We start from the raw sequence: 13,297 nt of genomic DNA on the forward strand, positions 1-13,297 counted from the left end.
TTTTACGATTTGGGAGACTGGTTGCATACCCAATGTTCAATTTATATAGACAACATTTCATTCAATTATCCCTTCTAAGATAGAAATACACACACAATCACGTGTGGAACAGAAATAAAGACTCACGAGAGAGAGAGAGAGTCTCTCAGAGTGAGAGAGAGAGAGAGACCCAGAGCCCATACAAGTCTAAGAGAGGTGGAACGTTTTTGCATTACCTGCAACATGATTGTAAAATTAGTTATTCCTCCCAAAGTTATTCAATATGACCAATAGACATATTATATATATATATATATATATATATATATATATATATACAGAAATATATATATATATATGTATATATAGGTAAATATATATATAGAAGTCTAAAGAAGTTGGAACCTGAGCAACTGCACCCAAGGATTACCTGGGCTAATAGAGCACAGCCGAAAGTTTTCCCCATTGGGAAAGCTCGCTGGCATGCAAGCAGTTAGCCTGCCCAGGTAATTCCATATCAGGTTCCAACTTTTTAGACTTGTATGGCCCCTATATATATGATATCAAGTTATATATATGAGTCAGAAATTTATTTCTGTTCCACATGATTGTATGTTGATGATTTATATATTCACCAGAAGGGATAATTCGAATGAAATGTTGTCTATTGGGTCATTATAGTATGGGGAAAATTGCTGGTATGCAAGCAGTTAGCTTGCCCAGGTATTATATGCAGTTGCTCTATAGGTTCCAACTTCTTTTAGACTTATATATATACGCCCTTGCTTTATGAGAGACCTGTGATGTGACGTGAGTCAGAAATTTATATATATATATATATATATATATATATATATATATATATACATATATATATATATATATATATATATATATATATATATATATATATATATATATATTATATATCTGTGTGTGTATGTGTGTGTGAATGTGTGTTAAGAAATCACAAAAGTAATCACGTGGTTTTGTTTTTTCAGCTAATATATATATATATATATATATATATATATATATATATATATATATATATATATATATATATATATATACTGTATATATATATATATATATATATATATATATATGTGTGTGTGTGTGTGAGCGTGTTTGCGTGTGTGTGTAAGAAACCTTCGATCTAAAACAACGTTATCATAAAAAATAGCCCTACAAACATCACCAGATAGACAAGGGTTTGTATGACCTCTAAAAAATAGGCCTTACGTGACCGAAGACAGGCCTGCGCAGAGCGGGATTTCTTTCACTGCCCACTGAAAGTCTTCTACTTAAACGTGTTTATGTGTATACAGAAAACTCGAGAGATTGACAAAGAATAATTAAAGGAAATTGGAAAAGACTTCAATATATTAGAATGACATTTAAAACTGAACATTCTTCAGTGTTATATACATCCAGAATTAAGTTTACTCTTTTGCATTTATACTAAACGAAGCAGTTTTTAAAATAACATGCGATGCGTTTCTTTACTCCTTTTTATTTTTATATCCATTTTCTTATGAATCTCTGTAATTAATAATCCTAATGGTAGTTCTCTCGGTAATCATTTCCTTCCTTTATTGTTTGAGTCTACGATCGTGTGATCTTTCTTTGCAATAAAGGAAAGATATACAAATCCTTCTCCACTCAGATGAAAGCAACGCACTTCCGACGTCATATATCGAATTTTTAGTCAAAGAAACAGTATGGATTTGATTTCGGTCCTCACCAAGAAACCATAAGTTTCGTATACATAACACAGCCAGGCCGACCCCGTAGTCACAAAATTTTGTTCTCTACAAATATAACTCAATGGCAACCGTGGTTGAATTATGGTCACATTTCATTTACGTAGCACTAACGAACGATATCCCCTTTGGTTGAAATACTTCATAAAAATAAAAATAAACGAGAATTGTGGCTGAATTAAGGCAATATCTGTTTATTTATCATTGCCATAAGAAATTCTGTTTCGTTTAAATACTTTATATACTATTATGGATAACATGAATGACACCAAGAAGCATTGGATAATCCACCGAGAGACGAGTAGCAACAGAAAATTATACCAATATGAATTTTTAATCGTTTTTTATTTATTTTTTTTTATATTTCTCTGTTGATTATTGGTGCCTCTTTAACCTTCGCTTTTGTTTCGAGGTATTTTTTCTCGGATACATATACAATTACCACATCCATTTGCTTACTCATTCACACACAATGAAACTCCTCCTTTGTGGTGATCTTTAAGTGCGTGTGTGTTTCGTGAGTGTGTATGTGTTTTGTAAGTGTGTGTTAGTGTTTTGTGAGAGTGCATGTTTGTGTTGAGAGTATGTATGTGTGTGCTTGTGTTTTGCGAATGTGTGTATGTGCGTGTGTGTTTTGTGAGAGTGCGTGTGTGTTCTGTGTGCATGTGTTGTTGGGGAGGGGTCTCTCATTTAGTGACCCTTGAGCGGAGGATTGTTGACAGTACTATAGTCCAGGATTAATAGTCTATCAAACACTGTTAAGATCTCTAGGGAGTGGCCAGGTAGAAAAAGCAGCGCAGTAAGACCAATTTAGCCAATTAAATCTTTCCCTAAACGTTACTCCCTTGTTTATGGTTTTGCCTGAGACCTGTCATTTATTGTATTATTTCCGCTTTGGCTTTCCATACTGACCCATCACAATGGCAGCTTGAGCGTGTTTGTGATGGTCGGTTCAAAATTAATGCAGTAAAGTGACCGCTGACCTTTTAATTGCCCTATAACGACCAAGTGTCGCGGTAACTGAGGTTTGGCAGCTCAGGTAAAAAATAATGCCACTTCTCTTTGCCTTTACGAAAAAATTAATTTTCCAATGAAAACTTCTAAGGTTCACTACAGATATAGGTAAGCGGGAATAGTGGTTGAATTAAAGCCACATTCTATTTACTTAGCACTAAGCAGTGATGTTCCTTTTGGTTTAAATACTTCAAATATGTTTTTAATGTCATTTTTAAACTATAGTTCGTTTACCTTTCTAAGATCGCTAGGGTGAGGACAGGAAAAGAATACAGCGCTGCCATATCTATTAATCCTTTTTAAGCTCACCCTCGAGGTTAATCCCTTGTTTATGGCTTACCTGAGCTCTACCATTTACTGTGCTTCGTTTTCTACAGAAACAGGGTTGAGTAAATTTTGGTTATTCATAGTGAATTTTCTTTCTTTGTGTGCTTAATGAAATAAAAATCATAGTTCTTAAAATATCATAATATGTTTAACACATTAACACTTAAAATTTGTGAGGGTGGTTCGGCAGGAATAGCTTTTCAAGCCATTTGATTATCATCCGTATTCTATTTTAGTAGTTATTTATTGGTTACTTGATTAGATTTTTTCAGTGCCTCTGCAGGTTAAATAAACTATTCATCATTTAAGAGTGAAAAATAATTTACCATTAATTACACAGCCCCCTTGTTTCTGTTGGTCAAGGGTGGTGGAGGTCTGATCCAGCTGTCCTTTATCCATAAATGACACTCACTGGCTGTATGAGGTGACCACGGTTGTTGGTCTTGATCCAGCTGGCCTTTTAAATGCCCTCGCTGACCATGTTTGAGCGATACTGAGGTTTGGCAGCAGCAGCCAAAAATTATGCCACATCTCTTCATTTTTATGAAACAATATCGACAATATGTAAAATGCAAGGAAAAACCAGAGAAACGAAAGAAAAACTTGACTTATTAAAAGAAGACAAACGAGCCTAATAATTACTGGAAGTAATGTGAAAAAACACAGCATTCCAAAATTATGAATTGACATTTAAAGGAGGGAGAGAGTTACCTGGTGATAGTTAATATTTAAATTTTATTTAATTTAAGCTCACATATCTTCATTTATGATAACATTTTTAAAAGAAGAGTTAGCGCTAAACTCGGTTGTTTACAAGAGAAACAAAACCAGGAAATACCAAAGAGAATTATAACAGGTCAAAGTCTTAGGATGGAAAGGGTATCCACAATCCATGAGTAACTTAGAAACGGAGATATGTCAGCGCTGTAAAGCGATTTGGGGGCCCGCTTTTGACCGAGTATGCTAGGGAGGCTATAGTGATCTTGGGGAGGTAAACAAACTGTAATAAATATGTAGAATCTACTGGTCACTTTTACCAGACGCATATGTAATTCTAATAGCCACAATGCCCTCTTAACTTCTCGAATTCTTTGCGCTTTTTTGGATATGCTTGTAACTACGAAGCCATAAGATCCACATGCAAGAAATTGAAGAGACTGTGATTACCGGTCGCGGGAAACGAACCCGTGTCACTATAACCACAAGGAGGTCGCGTGGTCAGGTCGGCAACGCGACCTCCTTGTGGTTATAGTGATGCGGGTTTGTTTCCCACGACTGGCAATCACAGTCTCTTCAATTTCTTGCATTTGGATCTTACGGCTTCGTAGTTACAAGCATATCCAAAAAAGCGCAAAGAATTCGAGAAGTTAAGAGGGCATTGTGGTTATTAGAATTACAAACCGCAATAAGTTTACTTTAAAACACTTTCACTTGAATAAGCTCTTCTAGGCCTATGCTTTTATCATAACGAGATGTCTGTCACAGCGGAAATTCCTTATAAGCCCCACCTTAGCGATCTTAGTGCCTGACAGATGGACTATAAATGTTCATCAAGGTGGGGGTTGGGTCGGGGGAGAGTTTATTCTCCACTTCCTAGCACCATTGTGTTCCGTCTTTGATCCCTTTTATGCTTAGCTGTCCAGCTTCTTCAACTTTACTCTCTTTCATTGTTCCTCTTTCATTTCAAAATAAATCGGTCAGATGAGTTTTATCAGAAACTAGAAATGACGCAGTGGTCTCGCTAAAGTAATACATAAGAATATTTATTATCATTATTATAATTTGGTAGCAGACCCTCTTTTAAACAGGTTCTATTGAATATTATTGCTGCTTCAGCTGCATTTATTTTGTAGAAGACTTTTTCTATTTTCCTTATTGCGGACTTCTTTTCAGTGGAGGTGCGTGCTAACAGCTCGCCTATATTTGTCATTTCATGGGAAAAGTCAAAATCTGGATTCTGCTTCTTTATATATTCTATACAGTTAGTTCTATACAATTGTTGCTGCGACGTTTTGACAGACTCTTCTGTCATTCTCCAGCGGGAGCTAGCAGAGAACTGGCAGATTGCATAGGTCCTTCTGAACTTATATACTGGCTTCAGCAGGGGGTCATGGACAGCGAATTCTGATTGGTTGCAGTTGGCGAACTTCAAGCCAAATTTCTGCGGCGAAGCTCGATCCTGACAGATCTTCGCAACCTGGGAATATCATTCATTCCAGCGTTCCCATTGGCCATGTCATTCATCCTCAGCCCAATAGCAGCCAAACTACCGATGATGTCAGCTGGCATGACATCACGCAACGGCAGGCGAATGGGAACGCTGGAATGAATGATATTCCCAGGTTGCGAAGATCTGTCTGGATCGAGCCTCGCCGCAGAAATTTGGCTTGAAGTTCGCCGACTGCAATCAATCAGAATTCGCCGTCCATGACCCCCCCTGAAGCCCGTGTATAAGTTCAGAAGGACCTATGCAATCTGCCAGTCCTCTGCTAGCTCCCGCTGGAGAATGACAGAAGAGTCTGTCGAAACGTCGCGGCAACAATTGTATAGAACTAACTGTAAAGAATATATAAAGAAGCAAAATCCAGATTTTGACTTTTCCCCCATGAAATGACAAATATAGGCGAGCTGTTAGCACGCACCTCCACTGAAGAGAAGTGCGCAATAAGGAAAATAGTAAAAGTCTTCTACAAAATAAATGCAGCTGAAGCAGCAATAATATTCAATAAAACCTATTATTATTATTATTATTATTATTATTATTATTATTATTATTATTATTAACAACTCAAGAAACTGGATTAGCCAGCCATTGATATCACATTTTCAGTTACCCAAATGATAACAAACACCTAGAGGAAATTGAGACTTAATCTGGATCCTGCAGACTTTCACCGAGTTACATGACGGATTTAGTTTGACCGTTTAATCGCTGACAATAACATTCGTTAGTTGTAAAGTCTTGTGATATTCTTAGAGATAGTTGACAGTTCACAAAAATATTTAAATCCGGACGGCATTCTATGGAAACGCAATTTCAACTAAACTTCTTGATCGAACGTTTTTTTTTATTTTTACAGAAAGAATAGATAATTTTAATTAGGCCGTGTATCTTTTGAAGGATGGTTTACGTAACTGTGTCATGATTACAAGGCGGAATGACCATTTGCATCAACAATACATTCCGAGAGAGTTCCGTAAGACGTATACAGGAAGTTCCTGCTGGATAATAACACAGGAAAAGCGGGTGAAAGCTGGTTCATTCGACCCACTTTAACGGTCTTCGAGTGCTTGACAGACCATGAAGGTTTATCATAGTGGGGGGAGGGAAGGGTTGTCTCCTCCATTTCCAATCTGTATTGTTTTCTGCCTTTCATCTCTTCTACATTTAGCTGTCCAGCTTCTCCATCTCTATTTTGTTCCAGTGTTCCCCTTTCATTGAAAAGCAAATCTGTCGGAAGAGTTTTATGAGGAACCAGAGATGACTCAGTGGTCACGGTCTAGGCCATGTCAATGGTCTCGTTATTGTAATTCAGATTATTATTATTATTATTATTATTATTATTATTATTATTATTATTATTATTATTATTATTATAAGGAAGCAGACCCTCTCTTAAACATGCCCAGTTAAAAAGGACGGCAGCATCCTGCTAATTAATCCGCACGATGGAGTCATCCTATTTAACAGGATACTATTATTACATTATTATTATTATTAGTATTATTATTAACTCAAGAAGCTGAACTTGCCTGTCATTCATATTATATATACATTTTTAACCAACTAAATGTTAACAAAAACTTGAGAACTTATTTGGTATGGATCTTGTAGACCTTAACCGAGCTGCATGGCGGATGTATTTTACTATTATATTACTGACAAGTAGCATCCGTTAATTAGAAATCTTGTGGTATTCTTAAAACTAAATTACAGTCAGCGAAAATGTTAATTCCGGAAGGAATTCTGCGTTAACATATGTTTCCACGAGATTGGGATCAAAGATTGGACTGTATATCATTAGAAGTAGTTGGTTAATGTAATTTTGTAATGATTTCAAGGCGGAATTGCAATTTGCTTCTACAGTGTATTCCGAAGTAATTCTGTGAAACGTTAATTTCCACTAGAATTAAGGCTCTTATAATTATGGGGGAAACGGTTCGCGTTTATAAACTCTGTCGGTTGTCCTTCCTGCATGAGAGAAGTTCCCTGCTAGAGAACACAAGGAAGGCGGGAGAAAGCAGCTTTACCATTAAAGTACAAAGTTTTAATCAAAACAGACAAATGGAAGGGAAATGCTCACTTCAAAAGAAACGACAAAAAATTATTAAACAATGAAGATACTGAACCAGTCACAGCGTTTCTTCACAGAAACCTCTGAAATAATGCTGTTTACCTGCCGGAAGAGAAGGTGGGGGGAATCATTCGAATTTTTAAAGTGTTAAGGTATAAAAGCTATGAGGAAAATTTTTCACAAAACAGGATGAAAACTTTCAAGTTAAACACTGTTGTACAGCCACTGGTGGTCTTTCCAGAACATGATTTTGGTTAGGTTTGTGTACCAGTGTTTAGAGTCTTTTCCTTTTGTAAATTTCCGTAGATGCTGTTAGAGAATGAAAAGGAACAATCAAAGGTAAAAGTTTTGCCCAGATGCTGGCCGTACGATGATAAGAATAATAAAAAGCCACTAAGACCTCTTAGCTTTTGTAAATACGAAATCCGAAAGGGGAAATTATTGAAAAAACTTTTACCTTCCCAGATAGGAATCGAAAGCTTGTACGTTTGACTGGAATGAGGATACAGTAACCCAGAAAGCGTAGAATATGATAAATTTTCATTTATTTTCCTTTTGGATTCAAGGCTTACAGAAGGAGTAGTATTCAGGTGAGGGGGGGAGGTCGAAATCTTAATACACCTTTGTTGCTTGATTTTCCGAATCCATGCATCACGTGAATGTGACAAATACATTCAATTCTAACAATGGTAATTATAATTATACGGTAATATTAATATTAAAGATAACTGAATGCCTGCGTTAGGATAAAAATAAGTAAATAAAAAAAGACACTGAATTGCAGTAATATTAATAAGAACAAAGGTAACAAAAGTGAAAATTAAAAATTAAGATATGCTGAAAGGTAGGATTGATTTTAGTGGGTCCTGGACTCCAGGTAGGCCGCTTGATGACCAAAAATCAAAATCAAATCTGCATTTCGTTTTCATCAGTATTTCTCCACATCCACCTATGAATGACCTACATTGTTCCATTGAATAATAAGGACGTACATAGTAAGATGACTGCCCTTATAAGGGAACTAGCTTAATCATGATGAACTACGTAATGGTCTGGCAATATTCCACTGATTAGTTGGGATTCACAGAACAATAGGCTGGCTTTACTAGGGGAACAAAGCCTCGTATGAAAGACACGGACTAAAGTCATTAATGGAAGGGTTCATTATGATGACCCTAGATTTCCTATGCCTAATAGGAACCTTCGTATGTTCATTAAGGGATTGGGATAAATATGGCGATCTCAGTCTAGCAGTGAATGCCAACCAACCATACCTGGCGCATATCAATAATTGTTTTTCATGTTCCAAAACAACTCTTGGAGATAATGGACTTCAGATGATATTCTCGGTTTAGTTCTTCCTTCTTACAACCAATTTCCTTTAAGAAACTGATCTGGACTACTTCAGTATTAAACGGGTCAAGCATACGATAAATTTTGGAGTGGGGAGAAGGGGACCAAGAGAGTTTCCTGGTACAGACGTAGGACAATTGGATTTATGAAACCAAAGAAGCCATTCAAGCCTGTAATAAATGTGTAGTAAATATGAAAGGAAGAAGCGTGACGTTCATGAGATTTTTGATGAGAAGTCTAGTTTTAGGAGTTTCAGAGGGTAGTTATCTTTTATTATTCGTCATAAAACTGCTGCAGGAAATAATTTTGACAGTTACCTCTCATGTAAATAAACTTTATTAAAAACAAATATTGATAAAATGCAAAGACCTTTCGATGGTAGATTTAATTAGAGGTTGTTATGTTTTATTACTTCAGGAATAAGAAATATATTTTTATTTGGTTGTGGGACAAACATTGTTGAATATTACATGTTTCTAACTATATTGGGAAACTAACAAACAGTAATTGTCCTATAACAGAGTTTGTACCAGTAACCAGATTATTCAACACGAAAATTAAATCAACAGCTTAACCTAATTTCAAAGACATTAATCAGGAAAATTAGGTTTGTAAGATTAGTCAGGAACCATGAAATTTTTTTAGTAAAGATTAATATCTACGAATGTACGACCAATAAGCTCTCAGATGATTAAACATAGTCCACTAATTCATATTTTTTATTATAAGATTTTATTGTGACCCAATTATAGTCATGGCATTGCCCTAAGATCCGTAATATGAGGTTGTTAGCCCGATGAATATAGCCTCAACTGCGTCAGGTAATCGTAAGTGTCACCTATCCATGAAATGATCGGGTAAAATGTTAGAAAACTCTATATATTAGCTAGCTTTTTTGCAGCCGTTGATAAAAAAGTAGCATATTTAAAAAAATATCCCTTTGCAAAAAGCGAGAAAAATATATCTTAGAAGATTTTTTCTAGTTTTTACAAAAACATTATAACTTTTTTTTTTTCTTTTAGATACATCTAGTTAATGACCGGATTCTTTTGTTTGATTCTTATGTAGGGAAACAGAAGATGAAGTTCATGATAAGGCTGGCATTACGCCAGCACAGGCCCTTGCTTATAGAGCACCGCGTAAAGGCAACAGATGTCGAAGGCACAGTAAATCACTTAACCTTATATAACCCAGGACTTATGAAAAACAAAAGTTACCATCGATTGGGAACATGGAACTGCGAATAGTCTGGAAAAGTGAAAGTACCTCAGCAAAGGATAAGAAGTGACCGACCCTTGCAATATGATTAATTAATTGATGGACTTTATGTAACCTTGCTACATAATCCCCAGTTACTGATTTTCACAAGTTTCGTTCTCTGTTGATTTGGAAACCGAATGATTGATCTGACTGACTTTACAGTGCATAACATTGCGTCACAAAGATTTATTACTGCTTGAACACAACTTTCACTTGGAGTTTACTATCTGAATTAGGACAGCGAAGGACAATGTTAATGTAATCTGTAGCTTACTGTAGGAAATCAGATAACGAAGGACAAAAGGCAGAAAGTGATGAACGGGAGTAGTGGGAAGGGAAGGAAGGAAACATTTGGGATATTATATATCACTTAAGGATTTCTTACTGAAGATCGATTCGAATTCCTACTGCGAATGCACATAATTCATGATTCATCATCTCCGGCTTCTTGAACCCCCGTTTTGATCAACGCAGTACAGTAATACGAAAATAGCTACCTCTCTCTCTCTCTCTCTCTCTCTCTCTCTCTCTCTCTCTCTCTCTCTCTCTCTCTTGGTATTAAAACAAATTAAATAAGTTTAATTAAATATTTTTACCTTAAATCATCCAATATCACAACCAGTTGACGCACAATAACTATCACACGGCCACACCTTACAGATCTGAGGGACTGGTTGACTGAATGGCTTTTTTTTTATTCTATCAGGAGCATAAATCACTACGATATTTCCTGATCAGCCGTGCTTTATAAAAATGGAATCCCATAACCAGAAATTGTAGGCAAGGTCCATATATTGGTTGTTCCAGCAGGACCCAGAGACGTAGATACGGGCTGGAACATTATCTTCCAGGGGTGAAAGCACTGTCGACGTGTTATGTTATTTTTATCCTTGATTTAAATGACCTTTTGTTGAAGTTAAAATGAACGTTTTGATCTAGAATATGTTATATTATTAGTTAAAGCTTAATTAGAGTCGAACATTTAGCAGAAATACCAGTTTATTTGCCAAGGTAAGACCATTCCTACCCCGTTTTTAAAAATGGAATCATCCAAACCTGGAAAGCGCAGGCTGATACCATCTATTGGTGCCTTAGAGAAGTATTTCTAACCGGCTTTTTTATGCCTTGTTTCTTTGCCCAGCTGATTGACGAACTGTCAACTATGACATTGGTCGTTCATGGCGGAGGATGAACGACTATACAGATATCCAGTAATTTTTGTCTTTTTTATTATTTCATCGTGTTAGTGAACTTATTCTATAGTTAATAAAATAGGCAAAAGAAATAAACTTTTTATCCTTCAATATGAAAAGAGTAAGAATGGCTCTTTAGTTTACCGCTTGTCCCGAATTATCATTTGTATAGAGTTTTCACAGCAATGAAATCTGAAATCTCTAATTATATACAGGGTGAACCAAATGTAGGTGGACTGTAGGTGGAATAGGATTTGTGTTAGGGTCGTACTGTAACGATGATGTTTACTATAAGTATGCCCTTTGTATTGTATAATTGTATACAATAAAATTTAATTGTAAATGTAATAATTATTTATAAAAATTTAATTGTATTAGTTAGTATAACTGTATATGTAATCACAAAATAAATGCTATCATCTACTGTCCACCTATTTTTGGTTCACCCTGTACGTCATCAGACAGACAATGTTTCGACGATGAAGTCAAGGTTGGTTGGCGACTGGTTTAGATCAAACCGGCTTAGGGCCAACAGAAAGCACTGTCAGCAGTTGAAGGAGGATGTTTACTCGATGCCATTTCATTTAGAGGAGTTCTCCTCGAAACTGAAGGAGGTACCTATTAGTGTCGGACTTGCCCGTCTTTCAGTAGCCCCCCGGAGACAGCTGACATTAGCCTTCCGTAAGGGTGATAAGGGACGGTCTCCATAACAGAGGTTGTTTATTAAGATAAATATATAAAATATATTAGATAAGATATATATATAAAGGTGACCTTGCATTAGAAATGAATTATATAGGACCCCAATGTTATATAAATTAATTATATATATATATATATATATATATATATATATATATATATATATATATATATATATATATATATATATATATATATGTGTTAAATATACATACATATATATTGCTTTCCTCTTTCTCCAGCTAAGATACGCTGTGCGCATGAATTTATAATAAGATAATGAAGGTCGAACACTAATGGTTTTAAACGCATACGAATGTGATTGGCAAAGCACCCGTTCTAAGCCTTGAGATGGTAGTTACCTTGCAATAGATGATACCTGTTTATGAGCGTGAAATAGTAATTCTTTTGCCGATTAGAATTGATAGTTAGGTGAAGGCATAGTTAAATTGAGGATATAAATAAGAAAAATATTAAATCACTGACACCAGGGTGCCACGTAGAGCTAATTGGTTGGTGACAGCTGATTATTCAAGTTTCATAATCTTATTACAGTTTCAAAATAACGACGTGAAATCTGATTTTGAAAATCAGTTGTTACAGGTTAACAATGGTTTTTTATTTCCTCATCATAAAATATTATGAAGTTTTTGACATGGAAGGCACGAGCTACACATGAATTCAAGATTGGAGAAGGAAGGAATCTAATTGATTGGTCTTGCAACAGTGCATTGTAAACGAAATTTTGCAGCATGAGCAGGATGATACATGGAAATTAGTAAAAAATAAATAAATAAATAAAATCTGCTGCTTAGTGATGAAATCCAACTTAGAAAAGTTATAGAAATCAGTAAAAAAGAAATGAACGTCTGAGAAGTGAAGTTTTCGAATGCAGCTGCGATAAAATCCACATGGACACAAGATCTCAGGGTGGCTGTGTTCTGTGAGATTTTAGCTTTGAGAAACTATGTGGCAAACAACAGTAACTCATTCTTAACTCAAGACAAAAAGGGGAACAATAAAGTCTTCAAAAAGAGAACCAGAGACTTTCCACTGTTGGATAGGAAATTGGTTTTCTTTATGGTGAGGGGAGGGGACAAAGCACACATACGAACACAGTGTACACCCAAATACATGTGTACACACATATACTATATATGTATACATATATATATATATATATATATATATATATATATATATATATATATATATATATACACACAATATATATATATATATATATATGTATACTATATATATATATATATATATATATATATATATATATATATATATATATATACATATATATATATATATATATATATATATATATATATATATATATATATATATAATTACATACATATATATATATATATATATATATATATATATAATATAA

This window comes from Macrobrachium rosenbergii, chromosome 2 (assembly GCF_040412425.1).
Source record: "Macrobrachium rosenbergii isolate ZJJX-2024 chromosome 2, ASM4041242v1, whole genome shotgun sequence".
NCBI lineage: Eukaryota > Metazoa > Arthropoda > Malacostraca > Decapoda > Palaemonidae > Macrobrachium > Macrobrachium rosenbergii.